This window comes from Ambystoma mexicanum, chromosome 10 (assembly GCF_040938575.1).
Source record: "Ambystoma mexicanum isolate Mex_15411 chromosome 10, UKY_AmexF1_1, whole genome shotgun sequence".
Taxonomy (NCBI): domain Eukaryota; kingdom Metazoa; phylum Chordata; class Amphibia; order Caudata; family Ambystomatidae; genus Ambystoma; species Ambystoma mexicanum.
The window spans coordinates 1,587,061,177-1,587,076,443 of record NC_090932.1 but is presented as its reverse complement, the minus strand read 5'-3'; the positions used below and the strand labels follow the sequence as shown (position 1 = coordinate 1,587,076,443).

Below are 15,267 nucleotides of genomic sequence, written 5' to 3'. Positions count from 1 at the left end.
CCTCCTTATCCTCTCCTTCTTGCAATTGTGACTGTACTTCTTTGTTCTACACAATCACAATTATGGAATATTTCTCCAAACATCAATGTTTATCAATCTTCCTTGGCTTCCTTTCTCTCTAGCAACCTATTAACTGAATCCTATTTCTTTGTATGTCTTCTCCCCTCTCTCGTTCCACTTGACTTCAATAACACTGTATTCCTTTTTGACACCTACCATTCGGCCACCAATTTCTAGTCTCTTCTGCTCCCATTCAATGGCCTCTTGCTATATACCACATATAACCCTAATTGCTGCCACTTGGAAAGCTCATAGCGTATTACTGACCAGGTGGACTGGGAATAATGGCATAGCCTAGTGAAATTGTAGGGCTTGTTAAAGTACCTGCTGCAGAGATCTCAGTTAAAGTTTCAGGACAGAGGCTTGAAAATTGCTGGGTTCAAGCGTTCTCTAAATGCTAAGATTGTTACGATAGGTGTCATTGGACCAGTTGACCGCAACAGATTTATGATGGTTTCGAAAATATTTTACCTAATGAAGAAGTGACAGAATTTTTTTACTCCAAAAATGAAAATCACTTTTTACTTGTTATACTTTTTCTCTTTATGAAGCGGGGGGAGACCCCCCCACAGACCTCTCTAACCGCTCTATACCCTAACCTATGCTCTTCCCACACACCCCACTTATTATGCATTATACATGTACCACATTACCTACCTCTTTGGTCAAATAAATGTGATTACTTCTCCTTAGTTGAAATTGTATTCAGTGAAATCTATGCCAATGAATGGCAACACCTTTTTGTTTACAGCTTAGATGTAGCTGAAAGTTGTGGCACTCAGTGCTATTCAATATAACATTTTTAGTTGCATTAACAAAATTGTACATTGAATAAAGGGGCATTATAAAATGCTCAGATAACCAGAAAAGGCAAATACTCTACCTCACCCCCATTGAGGTGACATGATTGTACCAAACCTTCTTCCTGCATTAATATCTGTACAAGGGTAAAATTTTAAAAGCGTTCTCAGTAGCAGGTACTTTAACAAACTGCACAATTTCACTTGGTTATTCCATTAAGCCTACTCTATCTGTTCAGTTATAATCTATTAGCTTTCCAAATGCCATTATTGTTTACCACTTGCAGGGTTCCTTATGATATCTGGTCTTGAAAAATAAAAACAGATGTTTTCATTAAAATGTGACATTGTCTGTCTTACAGATCCACTTTTGATGTATTTAAATTTCTTTGTAAGAACACATTTCAAAAGATACCTTTTCACATTTAACTCAAAACTATACTCAACAAGTATGTGTTTCTTTGTTGCAGACATTATTAGTTTAATTTCTTAATTTTTGTTTAGGCTTATTTCTACAACTATAATGAGAACCTCTGATCAGTCAACATGTACAATAAAATAGATTGCACCTTAGAATATTGCAAGTGCTGTAAAAAGGTCCCAGATTCAAAACTGAGTTTTATGGTTAAAAATAATACAAATATTGCCTCAAAATTCCAACAGAATTATTTTAGTACTGCAGAAACAAAATGCAATCGGTGTTCCTGTATTTAAAATTCCATTGCATTCCTATTTGGACACATTAGTTTTAGAAATGCAGTACCTTTCTGAATTTTTAAGGTATATTGAATATTGAAACAATGGCAATGTTATGTGAATGGATTGAAATTGGATATTTTTCAAAATGAATTTACATTTAACATGTGCCTTCATGAAACAGTGCATTGTTTACAACCTGTCTGATTATGTATTTCTATTATGCGATTGAAATGTGACAACTGTAAATGTCCAACAGGCGTACTCCAGGAAACATTTTCTAATTGATTTTGATCTAGATACTACAATGCCTTTTAAACTATTGTGGATGTTGCAGGAATATTGTGTGGCCCTAAAAGAGTGTCCACAGGAAAATAATGTTTCACAGATAAGACATTAGACTTGTGGCTTAGATTTCTACTTAGACCATGAGGCTACAGAGCATCTGGCACAGGGAGGGAACACTGTACCATGTGCTACAATGTATGTAGATTGATCACCATGATGATATAAAACATCAGGCACAGTGAAGAACTGTAAGTATGAGACAGGATGGATGTAGAACCATAACTATCAGAATACAGAGATTCAGGCACTGTGAGGATGGAGATCGAGGAAACATGAAGATACAGAATATGTTAGGCACAATCATGGACTGTAAGCATGTCAGAGGACGGATGGCAATCCATTACCATGAGGATACAGAACATCAGGCACGGTCAGCGACCATTGTATCATGAGCTACAATATATTGAATTCATCACAATTAGTAAAGAGAGCATCAGGCACACTGATGCACCACTGTACCTGTGCTACAATGTATGTAGATCCATCACCATGAGGATATAAAGGATTAGGCACTGAAGGCTTGAGCTATGATTCATGACCCATCAGCATGGGAGAACTGAGATTCAGGTACAGTCACAGTGAGTCACTGTACTATGGATAGAGAAAGAGGCACAGGCGTATACAGAACATATTAGGCACAGTCAAAAACTGCAAGCATGAACTAGGATGGATGTAGAACCATCACCACCAAGATACAGCGCATCAGGTAAAGTGAGGCATGGTACAATGGATGGAGATTGAGGCAACATGAGTGTACCTAGCATGTTAGGCACATTCAGACACTGTAAGCATGAGCAGGGTGCGTGGAGATGCAGTACCACGAGAGACAGATCTGCAGGCACCGTCAGGCACTGTAAGCATGGGAGAGAATGGATGGTGATCCAGTGTTGCGAGGATACAGAACTACATGCGTTGTAAGCACTGCCTACAGCACTTCATGCATGAGCGAGCAAAAGGAGGAGGCTGCTGCTTTGTGAGGCAATCTTGTAGCGCCCTGGTCTATACAGACCAGTGTTAAATATTTTCAAATATAAATGCAATATCAGCTTTTTTAATAACACTCAGCTGCACTGGATTAAAGTTCTGTAGTTTTGAAAGTAACCCTTGTCACCATTTTGCAGCATAATGGTCATGTTTGCATCAACTTTGATCAGTTAAACTCTGTATGAACAGAGCTTATGACTTCAGAGTTCAACAGAGATCTCCCAGGAAACGCTGCATATAACTCCGCTGTTACAAGCTGATTGCTTCATCGTTAATTTTTAAAGACTTCCATAGGAATCCTTCAGCTTTCTGAAGAAATTACCATCTTTTAAATTTGGCAATTCCCACATCAATCACTGGATTGTTTCTTTCATCATCTTTGTTACACTTCTTTAAAGGTCTGGGCAGTGTGATTGGTAGATCTGAAACTGCAGCAATATATTCCAGACCTGCAATCGTATCTACCTGGTGCAGCATTTTCCCTAAATGAGTCTGCAGCTATAACGAGCATATTAGTGCTGCTTTTCTGCTCCCTTTCAAGAGGAAGTTCAATGTAATGTTTTTAGAGAATGTACTTAAACAATGACAATTGCATGCATGTCGGCATTTATCTAGAGTGCTACCACAGTACATTAGCAACACATAATCGCCATTTCAGATGTGCATTGCAATACTGAACTAATACATAAGCTGTTAAGAAAATGTCCTTGTCATACACCTTCTAGTTATCTAGTAATTATAATAAGTAAGCAGTTCCTCACGATGCAATTGCATATATATCATCTAGGTCAGGAGAAGGAAAATATTGATTCCCAATCTCTGTACTGAGTCGTCAACTGAATCGTCAACAAAGGGCTAATATAATAACCTTATTTAACATTTTGTAAACCTGTGTGCCATTTATATGTATAAATATATTTAGTGAAAGTGAATTATGCTTTTTTTAACAGTTATACATCTGTATATGTTTCCCAAATATTGTGACATTGTCAGAGTAAATACAATTTCAGAACAACTAGATGGGAGCAAGAATGTAAATATAATGCAGAGAATAACACAGAGTTCAAATATCCTCCTTCCAGAATTTAAAATACATTTGTATTAAGACATGTATTCTTCTGTGAATAGATGGAAGCAGTGCAATATCTGAATAAAGATTTATAATATGGAAGTGTATTGGACTGAACTTGTTTATGCAGTAGAGGAATCACACAATGTACTGTAATATTGACAAATCGGGTAAATTAATCTGCATAATATTTAAAAGAATATTAAAATAACAATTAGTTTACAATGAATACTTTTCAAAATGTATTAAGTGGATATAGGGTGTTACTTACAAAGGACGTTCAGCTTGGTGCCTCCACCGATGATCAACCACTGTGGTGCACACCTGTACAAAAACCACCTCCAGACCATACTGCAACATCCAGCATCAGGAGGTATGCAGACATCATATCAATATTAGATCAGGGGATGAACTCTGATTAATTATGTGGTGCAGAAGAACTTATCATGGAATATCTTCCTGGGACAGCGAGTGCAAAATGCTGGATCATCTAAGTCCAGTGCCAGGTAGAAATCAGCAGATCACTCTTCTTTTTAATCTCTGACTGAGATCCATCTTCATTGACTAGCTCAGAGGAGTTAGATGATCAATGTGAATGGTTAAGGCACATTAAGAAGATGGAGACATTCTCTGTGTCCTTCAGGTCATGTAATGGCTACTGATACCAAAGGACCTTCATTAACCACAAATTCGATCCATCTGCATGCGTAATTAGGTGGTCTCTTGATGGGGGAAAACCAGTTTAGTTGTATGACAAAGAACACTGAATTTATCCTTGTGTGACCCAGCATTCACGAGATATCAGAGAGCAATTAAGAATGCAGCCACAGGGTCAAAGATGATGTTGACATAGTAAACATCTGAATAATTCAAGCTCACCCGAGATGTCAGATTTGGACCAAATGGTCCAATTGTTGATGAATTACAAATGTTAATTTGTTGACTCTCTGTTGGACATACCCTCTACAGGTTTGTCTCCTGTAGGTTGGGTGACACTATTGTTGATGAGAGTGAAGGTTTTTTTCAAGCTCCGCCTAACTTCATTGTTCATTGATCTCTCTGTGTCTATCTGACTGTTTCTTCACTGGATGAGTTGGAGGTGAGCATCCAATAGTGCTGATTGTACGAGATTGCACATATGTAGCATGAACTCAGTTCACCCTGCCACAGACCAGATGTCCAAATCAATTGCCTGGACTCATAAAGGGAGATACCATTGGGTGTTAAGAAAATGCTCAGGTAACGTTTGGCAATATATCAAACTTTTTGAGAGAAGTGATCTTCTAAACACCATCTACACTGAGGTAAACAAGGACAGCTATGTTGTCTGATACTTAATCGACTGTTGTAATGAAGTTGCCCTCCTCCGTTGCCATTGACAGTGGTAACATTTTAACTGTTTGTACTCACATAGTTTCTGTAAGACAACATTTACATGTTCTCCTGTGCCCATCTGAGCTTCTCCTGATGATTTCTTAGTCACATCTGCGCTAGGTAACCAGGGATTTCCCTCTAAATATTTCTTGCATAAAATGTATAATGCATCCAGCAGTACAGCAGCTTACAAAAGATACATATTTCTGAACCAAGTTATTCAAATTATCCTTCACAACCCATATAGCATTCAGAACTACTTATTCATGAATGCTTGTGGTCAGAGGCGTTGCTAGGGGGGGCTAAGGGGGCTATAGCCCCTGGTATTTTGGTTGTAGCCCCAGATAGAATCTCAGGAGCTTCAACCAAAAGCCTAGCTAGCCCCTAGTCCCGACAGTTCCGACATCAGCGTAGCCTCGGGTCTTTTCCAGACCTAGGAACATCCCTGCTTGTGGTCATCAAGTTGATTAGATAGCTCATTGCCAGGTGTTTACATCCCTCTCTATGAATTTCTATTAAAATGTAAGGACTGTTGTTATGATGTTGTAAACCTCAATATCTCAAAAAGTCGGCAATTATTTAAAACCTGTCTGCTATCATTTTTTTTATTCATTAACCAATTATAGAATCCTAGAGTGGGAAATTGGGCAGATAAGAGTCTTCTGATGCCTTTAACATCTCATTTGAAATCACTGCTTAACGCAGCAATCAGTGGGTTATTCAAGCATGCCAGAGAGTTCGTTCAGGGTCTTGAAGAATCAGAATGTGGAAACGCCCTTATAATGATCACCTTAGCTGCACATGTTTGCTATGACCCAGAGGATATCATTATTGACTGCCCTGTGCTTCAGTGAGCGCACAGTGTTCATGTGCTCAGTGAGGGATGCATTTGTAGGGGAATGTCCCTTTTTGTATTTGTATGCTTTTTCTCACCTTTTCTTGACACTGCACTTCAAATGATCTCCCTAAAATGCTGAAAGTCACCAGTTCCCGTGCAATAATTACATGTTCGCTGCCTATCTGGCCAATCTATCCTTCACTTAAGACAACCTCTAATTAATCTATCACTATTCAATTAATGAGCTACGTATTTGTTTTCTATGCATATCTATTTTAACCTTCTTCATAATCGATATATATTGTTTACCTCTCATACTACTTTACATATCATGTCCCTCTTCTATTCCTCTCAGATGCATTTATTGATTTTGTCCTCACACACATATCTCAATTTCATTTACATTTGAGATATTTCTCTATTCCAGTTATCTTTTCAATTTCACACACCTCTTCATACCATTGATATCCACTTCTTATTCTGTCAATTTCTGTTAAGTTTCTCTGTACTCTTCTGTGGACAAGGTCATTTACATTTTGCTCATATTCCTCCAGATATCAACATTGCATCATTAATCCTTGACTCCCCGTTCTCTTTGGCATCATATACCATCCCATGAGATATGGGAGAAGAAGAACAAGGAAAAGTACATGCAAGTCCTTTTCAATCTTCTTCTTCTCACATACCTCTTACTACCTGCAGTCAATATCACTCTAATTCACTTTGGCACCACCAATTCTGTCACCACCTTCTGGTAACCTCCGCACACCTTCCGCTTGCTGCACAGGAACATCGAACAAGAAATCTGATTGTCAGAGAATACCTTTATAGATTAACTCTTCATAGAGGATGTTATACTTAATATCGACATCTTATTTATAACTGTAAGTGCACAGCCCCAAATTTTGTCTCTGTTGAGATTCCTTCATGCACTATTTGGTGCATGAGCATCTTGATCCCATTTGAATTACTTTCATGCACCATTTTAGTCCCTACAGAATTGTTTTTGATTTGTTCTAATAAATACCTTTTGGAAATTGATATTCTTGTGTGGGACATGTCTGATACATGTAATATTTGTGACACAATTCTCAGGAAATTGAAATTATGCAATAACGAACCCAATGTTCATCTAGAAGCCTAGCCAAAGGTCAAACACAACATGTATATAGTGGCAGAGCCCTACGTCCACCAACTAATGACCTTTCTCCTTCCAACAATGTCGGCCCACATCAACATGCACACTGAACTGCCAATTCCCAGAAAAGCTATAGGGAAACCATTCACCAATTCATCACCTCAGACATCTGTTGATCCACATTTCATTCATGAACATTTACATTGTCATTTAAGGAGATGCTATTCTCCATTATGTTACAATGGATGAGTGAATATATGCAACTAGTTTGCTTGGTATTGACCCATAGATGAATGGAAATTGTCAGAATGATGGATGAAAGAGTGTCATAAAAAATAGGAAATGAAAAGCCTGTGCAATGCAGGTATTATCTGAGCTAAGACGAGGCTGTGTAAAACATTAGAGAAACTAAAAAATTAAGAGTAAACTCTGAAACACAATGGATGATGAAGATACATATTTTATTGGTCGAAAAATGAACACATTACTTAAAAGGCAGAAGACCAATCCCAGCGCTATTTAGTGATGACAGTGAAATGTTCCAAATAAGTCATATCTGGCTGGATATAATGATATAACAGACTAATCAATCACTTGCCTGGAATGACATCAGATAGAGACAGAGCAAAGCTTCAGTTCAGGAAGCAGAGTGTTCTAACAGCATTTGGGGGCATTCCCCAGGATTAGTTGGCAGGTTGGTCTCTATTACATCTCACCATATTTAAATCCTACTGCGTTGATGCCTACTCCAGCACAGCCCTTTGACACTGACCAGAGTTGGCTTACGAAGGGTTAAGCACATTGAGCTCGGCTCACAGATGCTGTAATGGTCTCCCGCTCATGCGTGGCCTGACAGGCGTACACTTTATTTGAGTTCCAGTCTAAAGAGGTCACAGGCAGGTAACTGCTGGTCATGTACAGGTTGTTTTCAATCTGTTTAGTGGCTTTGGCCGTCTCAACTCCACTGCTTATTGGTTGCCCATCGACCGTCCAACTCACTGTCACAGATCCGGGATAAAAGTCTGACAGGAGACATGTCAGGGTGCCCTTATTTGCATTGACCGCCTCTGAAGAGGGTGGGAAGAGGCTCATGGAAGGTTTTTTGGTCTCACCGGCTGCAAGAAAAGAATTACAAGTGTTAGAATGAGGCAGTTAAATTAATACAATTCAAGATTCAGGTTTCATTCCCTTCGGTCTACTTCAAGCACAAACTCTTAATGAAGGACATTGATTTTTCTAATTCTAAGCCATGTACTGTTATTATCTGCCTCTGTGATGTATACCTGTGCCTTCGAATGATTCGGCGTTAAATATGCTTAAGGTGTTAAAGGAGGGTATGTTGCTCTCAGGAATACATGAATCAAAGCTGGAGTATTTCTGTTTGCACCCATGGCTGACTGTGCGGCTGCAAGCAAGCTTGCGTAATTCCCAAGCTCAGCTGGTTCAATTAACCGCGTCCCACACTTTGGTAGAGGAGGCAGAGCACATGACTCAATATGTGGGGGTATATGGATGATGGCGGTATGAACAATATGAACAACTGAGCAATGTATTTAAGGTAAGAATGCAAATCCTTAAAGGTGTTAAAAAATTTGCAATATTAGCAATCTCAAAATATTTATTGGAGTAACAAAATTAATGGGATAATTGATTAAAATAACAGCAGTAATCATATACAAGTTTAGTGATAACAAGAATTATGCTAGAAGACAATGGTTGCAAGGTAAATCTATGCGAGAGAAAACACTATTAGAAAAACATCCATGTGTCTTTGTCACCAGCAGATCAAGGCTTCATGTAGCTGCTATGTTCTCTCAGTAAAACGTCTAGGCTTGTCCTGATGTTTCCTTTTGTCCCAATGTGATCATAGTGATCATATCTGGATTGGATGTTGTAAATGCTCTTGAAGATGCTATAGCAAGCTTGGCAAAGCTTACCAGAGGAAGACAGACTATACCGCTGCCCTTGGGAATAACTCCTTGAGTGCCTCTTCCAACGCTATTACACAAGGTGTTTCTTACAGAGATTCCAAGGTATTAAAAAAGGCCTAAATATTTGCTGTCAATGTGAAGAGATAGACCTGTCTGACTGTTTAATTTTAAGGAGTAGGATACAGTATTATGCAGTAGGGATGAGGCCAGGCACCTTCTTTGGTCCACATCACAAGAATCAACAAACTCCTCCAGGTAATGGGTGAACTTCATCACTTACCCCACACTGTGCATTTAAATGTTTTGCCATAGCAGGTAGTTTGGCTTCCCCTTTTTAGGCGCTGCAAGCCTGCAATCCCATCTCATTTGCAATTTTAAATATGGCTTTGGAATTACCAGATAAAGGAGACCTTTTTAATACGGGTTTCACTTTTAATACCTATGTACTTGCATCTGCACTTAAAAGTTAGAGTATATCTAGAGGAACACTTAAGAAAACAGGTAAATATGCAGCGGTCAAATTCTCTATTGATTTCAAGAAGAGGGCGAAGCAGAGCAAATATATCTAGAAGTTCACATTAGGTCACCTCATGCACCCCTAGAAGGATTCATTGTGGGAGACCATCTGTGATGGCACAATGCCAATTAAGTCTTGGCTTGATTAAGAAGACTAGGCCCTGATTACGAGCATGAAAAAGGTGCCTGTTACAAAGGTTACAAGCACATTTTCCAGACCGGTATACTCTGAGTCTGCCGGTAGCCGGGGTGAACAACTGGCAGACCTGGCTGCTGGTAGTTCAGGCTCCTGCTCCTGCTGGCAGATAATTCAATGAAGCACCGTCACTTCAGTGTTCCCACTCCCATGGAGTCATAGTCATAGGGGACTCCATGGGAATGGGGTCTTACTGTTCCACAGCTGCCCATAATATCCCAATATTAGATCGCAGTCTCTAATTAAAAGGGATGCTTTTGATTTACTCTCTCAATAGGATGACTGACTGACTTGTCAGAGCTCAGCTATGGTGGAGGTGGTGTGCTGCATCACTGAGCCTTTTGATGTGCTGAATAAACAGTACATCCTTTCATTATCTTCCCAAATGGATGGATGGCCATGTTCTTGGAGAGAAGTACCTCTATAAAAATGGAAAAGGACGGACTCAAAGAAGAACCATTTTCAATATGAATTCTTTTATTTTTAATAATTATTTGTTTTTTTTTCAAATAATATGGAGATATTGATGTTTTTCAAATGGAAACTGATCGTGACAAGTCGCTGACCAATCATAAAGAGTTTTATATTCAGAGCGTTTAATCATTTCTAAGATACCTATGGATTTTACTGACACTTTCCAAACTTCTGTTTCAGATGTTGGACTGAGTCTTTTCACAATATTAGTATCTACAGAAGTCAATTTTGCAAAAGGTGTTTCTTGTCTCCCAGAAAAAATTTCATCATTTCCCTAAAAGGTTTTGCAAAAAATATAGTTGTAGCTTGTCTTTGGACAATTGTATGAGCAGCCATTCAGTTTGAAATAAATGCATGCAAATTCTATTTCAGTTTACTGCTCATGGCTTTTTTGTGGTTTAAAACATTCTTTGGTGTCCAAACTTTGCTCTCCACATCTAGAATGTATTATGAGAAAGAAGAGGTCTCCCAGGATATTTTGAAGTTCCATGATATGTGGATAGAACTTTTAATGTGCATATGTACATTTTTGATGTAGCATGTGTAACGTCTACACTCTTTTCTTTGCGACCATCTGTATTGGAGTGATTTACTACTCCCTATAATTATCCCTATGGCCACAGATATTTCAGGATTGTTATGAATTATGTATTTTATCTCTTTGGAGAAAACACAATTATTTGTATACATTAATAATATGTCATCTGAAGATGTTTTTACTCCAAGGAGCTCTGCCTTACCTTAATTGTGTGTTTTTCATTACCTGTGTCCAAAAATCATCTTTATTCATTGTACCATTTTTAAAGTATTATTTATGATTATTAAGGTGCCTAATTCTACCAAGGGCTCCTGGAATGCTCCAAAGATCCACTGCTTGTAGTTTGACTTTTATACTTGCCCATTGAGTCCCCTAAAGCAGCCTGTCATCTACAAAGATTATCATACAGCACTATAATAAAATTGGCAATGCAATTTAACATTTCTTCTAGTTTTACTGAGTAGAATGGTGCCTTTGAACTATCAAAGTGAGAATTTATAAGTTTACAGGTGAATTTAGGCTTAATTTAGAGACTACAACAAGTCTCATCTTTGAGATCACATCTTGAAATCAGCAATACACTAAAGCTGACTAATGAGTTAGAACTGGTGTGGCCGAATCTTGTACAATGTATGTAAATTTTAAATTGACCAATTATAATATCTATTTCTTCACATTTTCTCTTTCACATTTCTGAAATTACAAAATACTAGACACAGTTTTCTGACAGAAAAATGCCACAAACATCAGAAAAGCTTGACTTTATTTTCAAACTTACGAAGTCAGATTTTAATTTATTTAAAATGTTGTTTGCATTGACATTATCTATTCCATATTATTATAAATAAATTATACTTAAGATGGAAATGTTAAAGTGAAATAATTTATATAACATTTGTTGTGAGTATTTAGTCCTTTATTAAGCGTTTCCTATTTTGAAAGGTAGGAGAACTGGAGAATAGTTAGAGAAGATAAGAAGTTACTAATGGCCTTAGAGGAACATTGTATTACTAAATGAAAAGGCAATTAATGTACATTGGGACTTCAGTGTACACATCTCACATGTACAGCAGGGTCCTGCACAATGTCACTGCTGTGAATTGTAAACTAATTGGTCATATCAAATCAAATTTTATTATAAAAGGTGGGTGAAATATACCCTGAACTCAACAAAACCAATAAACAAGATCACAATTGGCAATTGTCAGAGGTATTTTAATTTGAGGATTTCTCTACTAAATATATATATATATATATATATATACAACGCCTTTCTTGGCTGATACCCTTTTCTACAGTACTGTGGTACAGAAATGGTATGGAATGAATTTGCAGCATACATGGTGACCTTGAAAAGGAATCATGGTGCTTTATCAAGGAATCTCACTGCACTGATTGACTGTACAACATGCAGAATGCTTAACTGGCAAACAAGTTAGGGGTTTAGCTTACGTTTAAATTGCAGATGATTGGAAATTCATCAGAACTCAGCAAAATGTGTTTAAAATGAGTGTGCTGAAAAAAGATTTGTGATCTTAAACTTCTAACAAGAAAATATGTTTTTAATAAATTGTGCAATAATCTAAAACCCGGTTTATAAATCACATAAAACAAGGGGACTTGAACTCAAATTTACTTAGTACACACATGGCTAGGGAAAGTGAACTAGCACTATAATGGGATGGTTTGGTCACAATGAAGAGTAATTTTTTACTTTATAGTTCAATAACCTGTTGATTTAAATGTAAAGCACTATTCTCTAACCTTAGCAATGAGATAGCTGCCGCTCACATTTCAATCAAAGTTGTTTCGTCCTGTACTACTGTTTATACCCTATCACCATTTCACAATTGAAAGCTAAGCTAATATTATTTTAGATGAATCATGGAAAGCTAACTGCACAGATAGGTACTGTACTAACCTATCTGTGCAGTTATCTTTCTAGTACATAAAGAGAGGAACACGCAACAATCATTCTCTTGTCACACACCCACACTTTGGATCTCCATCCCAGTAACGTTTTGAAATGCCCCCAAATTCTCCAATTTCACAAAGGATGCCCATAATGCAACTCACAGTGCAGCGCTACTGTTAAAAGATGCAAACCTAAATGCTGGCTACCCAAGCCTTGCACAGTGCTCTGCTGCTCTGGATCTAAGTTTGCACTTTAACAAATAAAATAAACCATAGATAACAATGAACATTGCAAAACAGCAATGAGCTAGGATACAATGATACCTATACTAACTGTTAAATATCCTATCAATGTGCCTGCACACTTCCGATAGAGAAATGAGAAAAAAAGAACAAAATAAAACACGAAGAAAGAGTGGTGTACAATGTTAATTCTGATACTTACATAGGACGCTCAGCTGGGTTCCTCCACCAAAGACAAACCCACAGTGTCACAGGGCTATACACAAACCTGACCATGTGCAATACAGCAGATAAAGTAGATACAAATCATATGGGGGTACAGTTTCTTAAGGAAGGTGAGCAGCAGGCACAACTAGACACTATGGGAATTGTATGCATCTTTTTCTGCATGATCAAAGCCTGATAGACTGCAGCACATTGCCAAATCAGGGGTCTATAAGTCTAGAGCTTGTGCTTGGGATAACCAGTGACTCTGGAAAGAACTCACATTCAGACTCATGGCATTCAAAATATTTTTTGTGTGGAAGTTCTGAAAACAAAGAAAGGTGATGCAGTTCCTGATTACCTGACCTAAAGATCCGTGGGCTACATGGAGCTGTGTTCACTATTTTCAATTTAAATCCAATACCAGATTCCTTTGAATAGCAACCGCAGATCTGTAATTTTGAATGTAACATTTGTCACTGTTTCCCAGATTAATGGTCATTGTTTAATCAACCTGTACTGGTTAAGGACTGAGTAATCAAAGCTTATGATGTGGGAGTTGAACAAAGATCTCCTCAGAAATCCCTTTAATAAACATTACAATAATAGCCAGTGTTTGCATCATTGTTACTTTTAAGATATTCCATACAAATCTATTTGCCTTCTGACAATATAACCATCTGTTGAGCTTTGCAATTCCCAAATCAACCCTCCCTGTGAATAGATCCTATAACAGATCGCTGGAGCCTCTCTTTAATAGTCTTTGCTGCTCTCCTTTAAGCGTCTTTGCATGTGATTGAAGATCTGTATTCAAACTGCAATAATTCATTGTAGACCTGCAAACATCTACCTGGTGCCACTTTATCCCTAAGTAACTCTGCCCTTGTATACATTGAAGACAGCATTTAAAACAATGCCTCAGTCCTAATGGCTGCTCTTTTAACTTATAACACATGAAACTACCCTCACAATTCAGTGAAAGATGTTTCATCTGGTTCCCGAGGATGAAATGCAATTTATTGTTCCCAATGTAAATGCTATTTATATATCATTGGGACATATATGTAAATATGCACAGTGAAAGTGAATTATGTTGTTACAATTATAAGTATATGATATAATCTCTATTGTGGCTTTTTCAAAGTAATGACAATCTCAGGCTGCCTAGATGGTGCCAAGAATGAAAAGATAATTATGAGAGTGGCACAGAACTAAAGATTCCCTTTCGAGAACACACAATATCATGCTATTGAGAATGATATTATTCTTTGGAAACATGAGGGCAGCACAACCTATGATTAGTGATATACAAAATAAATGTATTTTTTGGCAGAAATTGGTTCTGCAGATGAGGAAATTACACATGTACAGTAAAAGTGAATAATCTGTTAACTTCAAAGGAAGAATACTCAAAACAATAATAAAGCCATTTAAGAGTGATAGAATAAGACGGACAGTCTTACTTACAAAGGACGTTCAGCTGGGTTCCTCCACCGAACATCCACCACTGTGTTATATGGCTGTACAAAAACAATCACCAGTCCATTCTGCAGCACCACTTGGTGTCTGCAGACAACCTATCAATCTGACATCAGGGGATACCCTTTGATTGAGGAAGATCATCCTTGGCAAAATGGTGGGTCAGCTAAGTCCAGTGGCATGTAGAAATCCACTGATCTCTATTTTTCAACAACTCTGTTTGAGATCACTCTTCATAGACATACACATGATAAATGTGAATTCATTAAGACACATTAAGCATTGGGATGTGGAGAAACATTCCTTCTATGTGACCTCCTTCACATGCAGTGAATCCTGAGCCCATTGAATGTTTTTTAAATGAACCAACAGTGTCATGATAGGGGGAACACCAATTTCTACTGACAAGATAATACACTTGTTTCTACACTGAACTCTGACTTATGTGGATATAAGATGTCAGTG

General features: G+C 37.8%; 1 long non-coding RNA gene across 2 annotated transcripts; it reads right to left on the bottom strand.

The window, feature by feature from the left end:
• Positions 1 to 7,749: 7,749 nt before the first annotated feature.
• On the bottom strand, positions 7,750 to 15,008 carry LOC138493368 (uncharacterized). 2 transcript variants are annotated; one of them, XR_011276402.1, is made up of 2 exons: positions 14,791 to 15,008; positions 7,750 to 8,422 (listed from the first exon to the last, which is right to left on the bottom strand). It is a non-coding gene; the product is annotated as an uncharacterized lncRNA (long non-coding RNA). The 2 variants fall into 2 exon arrangements; XR_011276401.1 differs by lacking the exon at positions 14,791 to 15,008 and adding an exon at positions 13,322 to 13,519.
• Between the last annotated feature and the right edge of the window lie 259 nt (positions 15,009 to 15,267).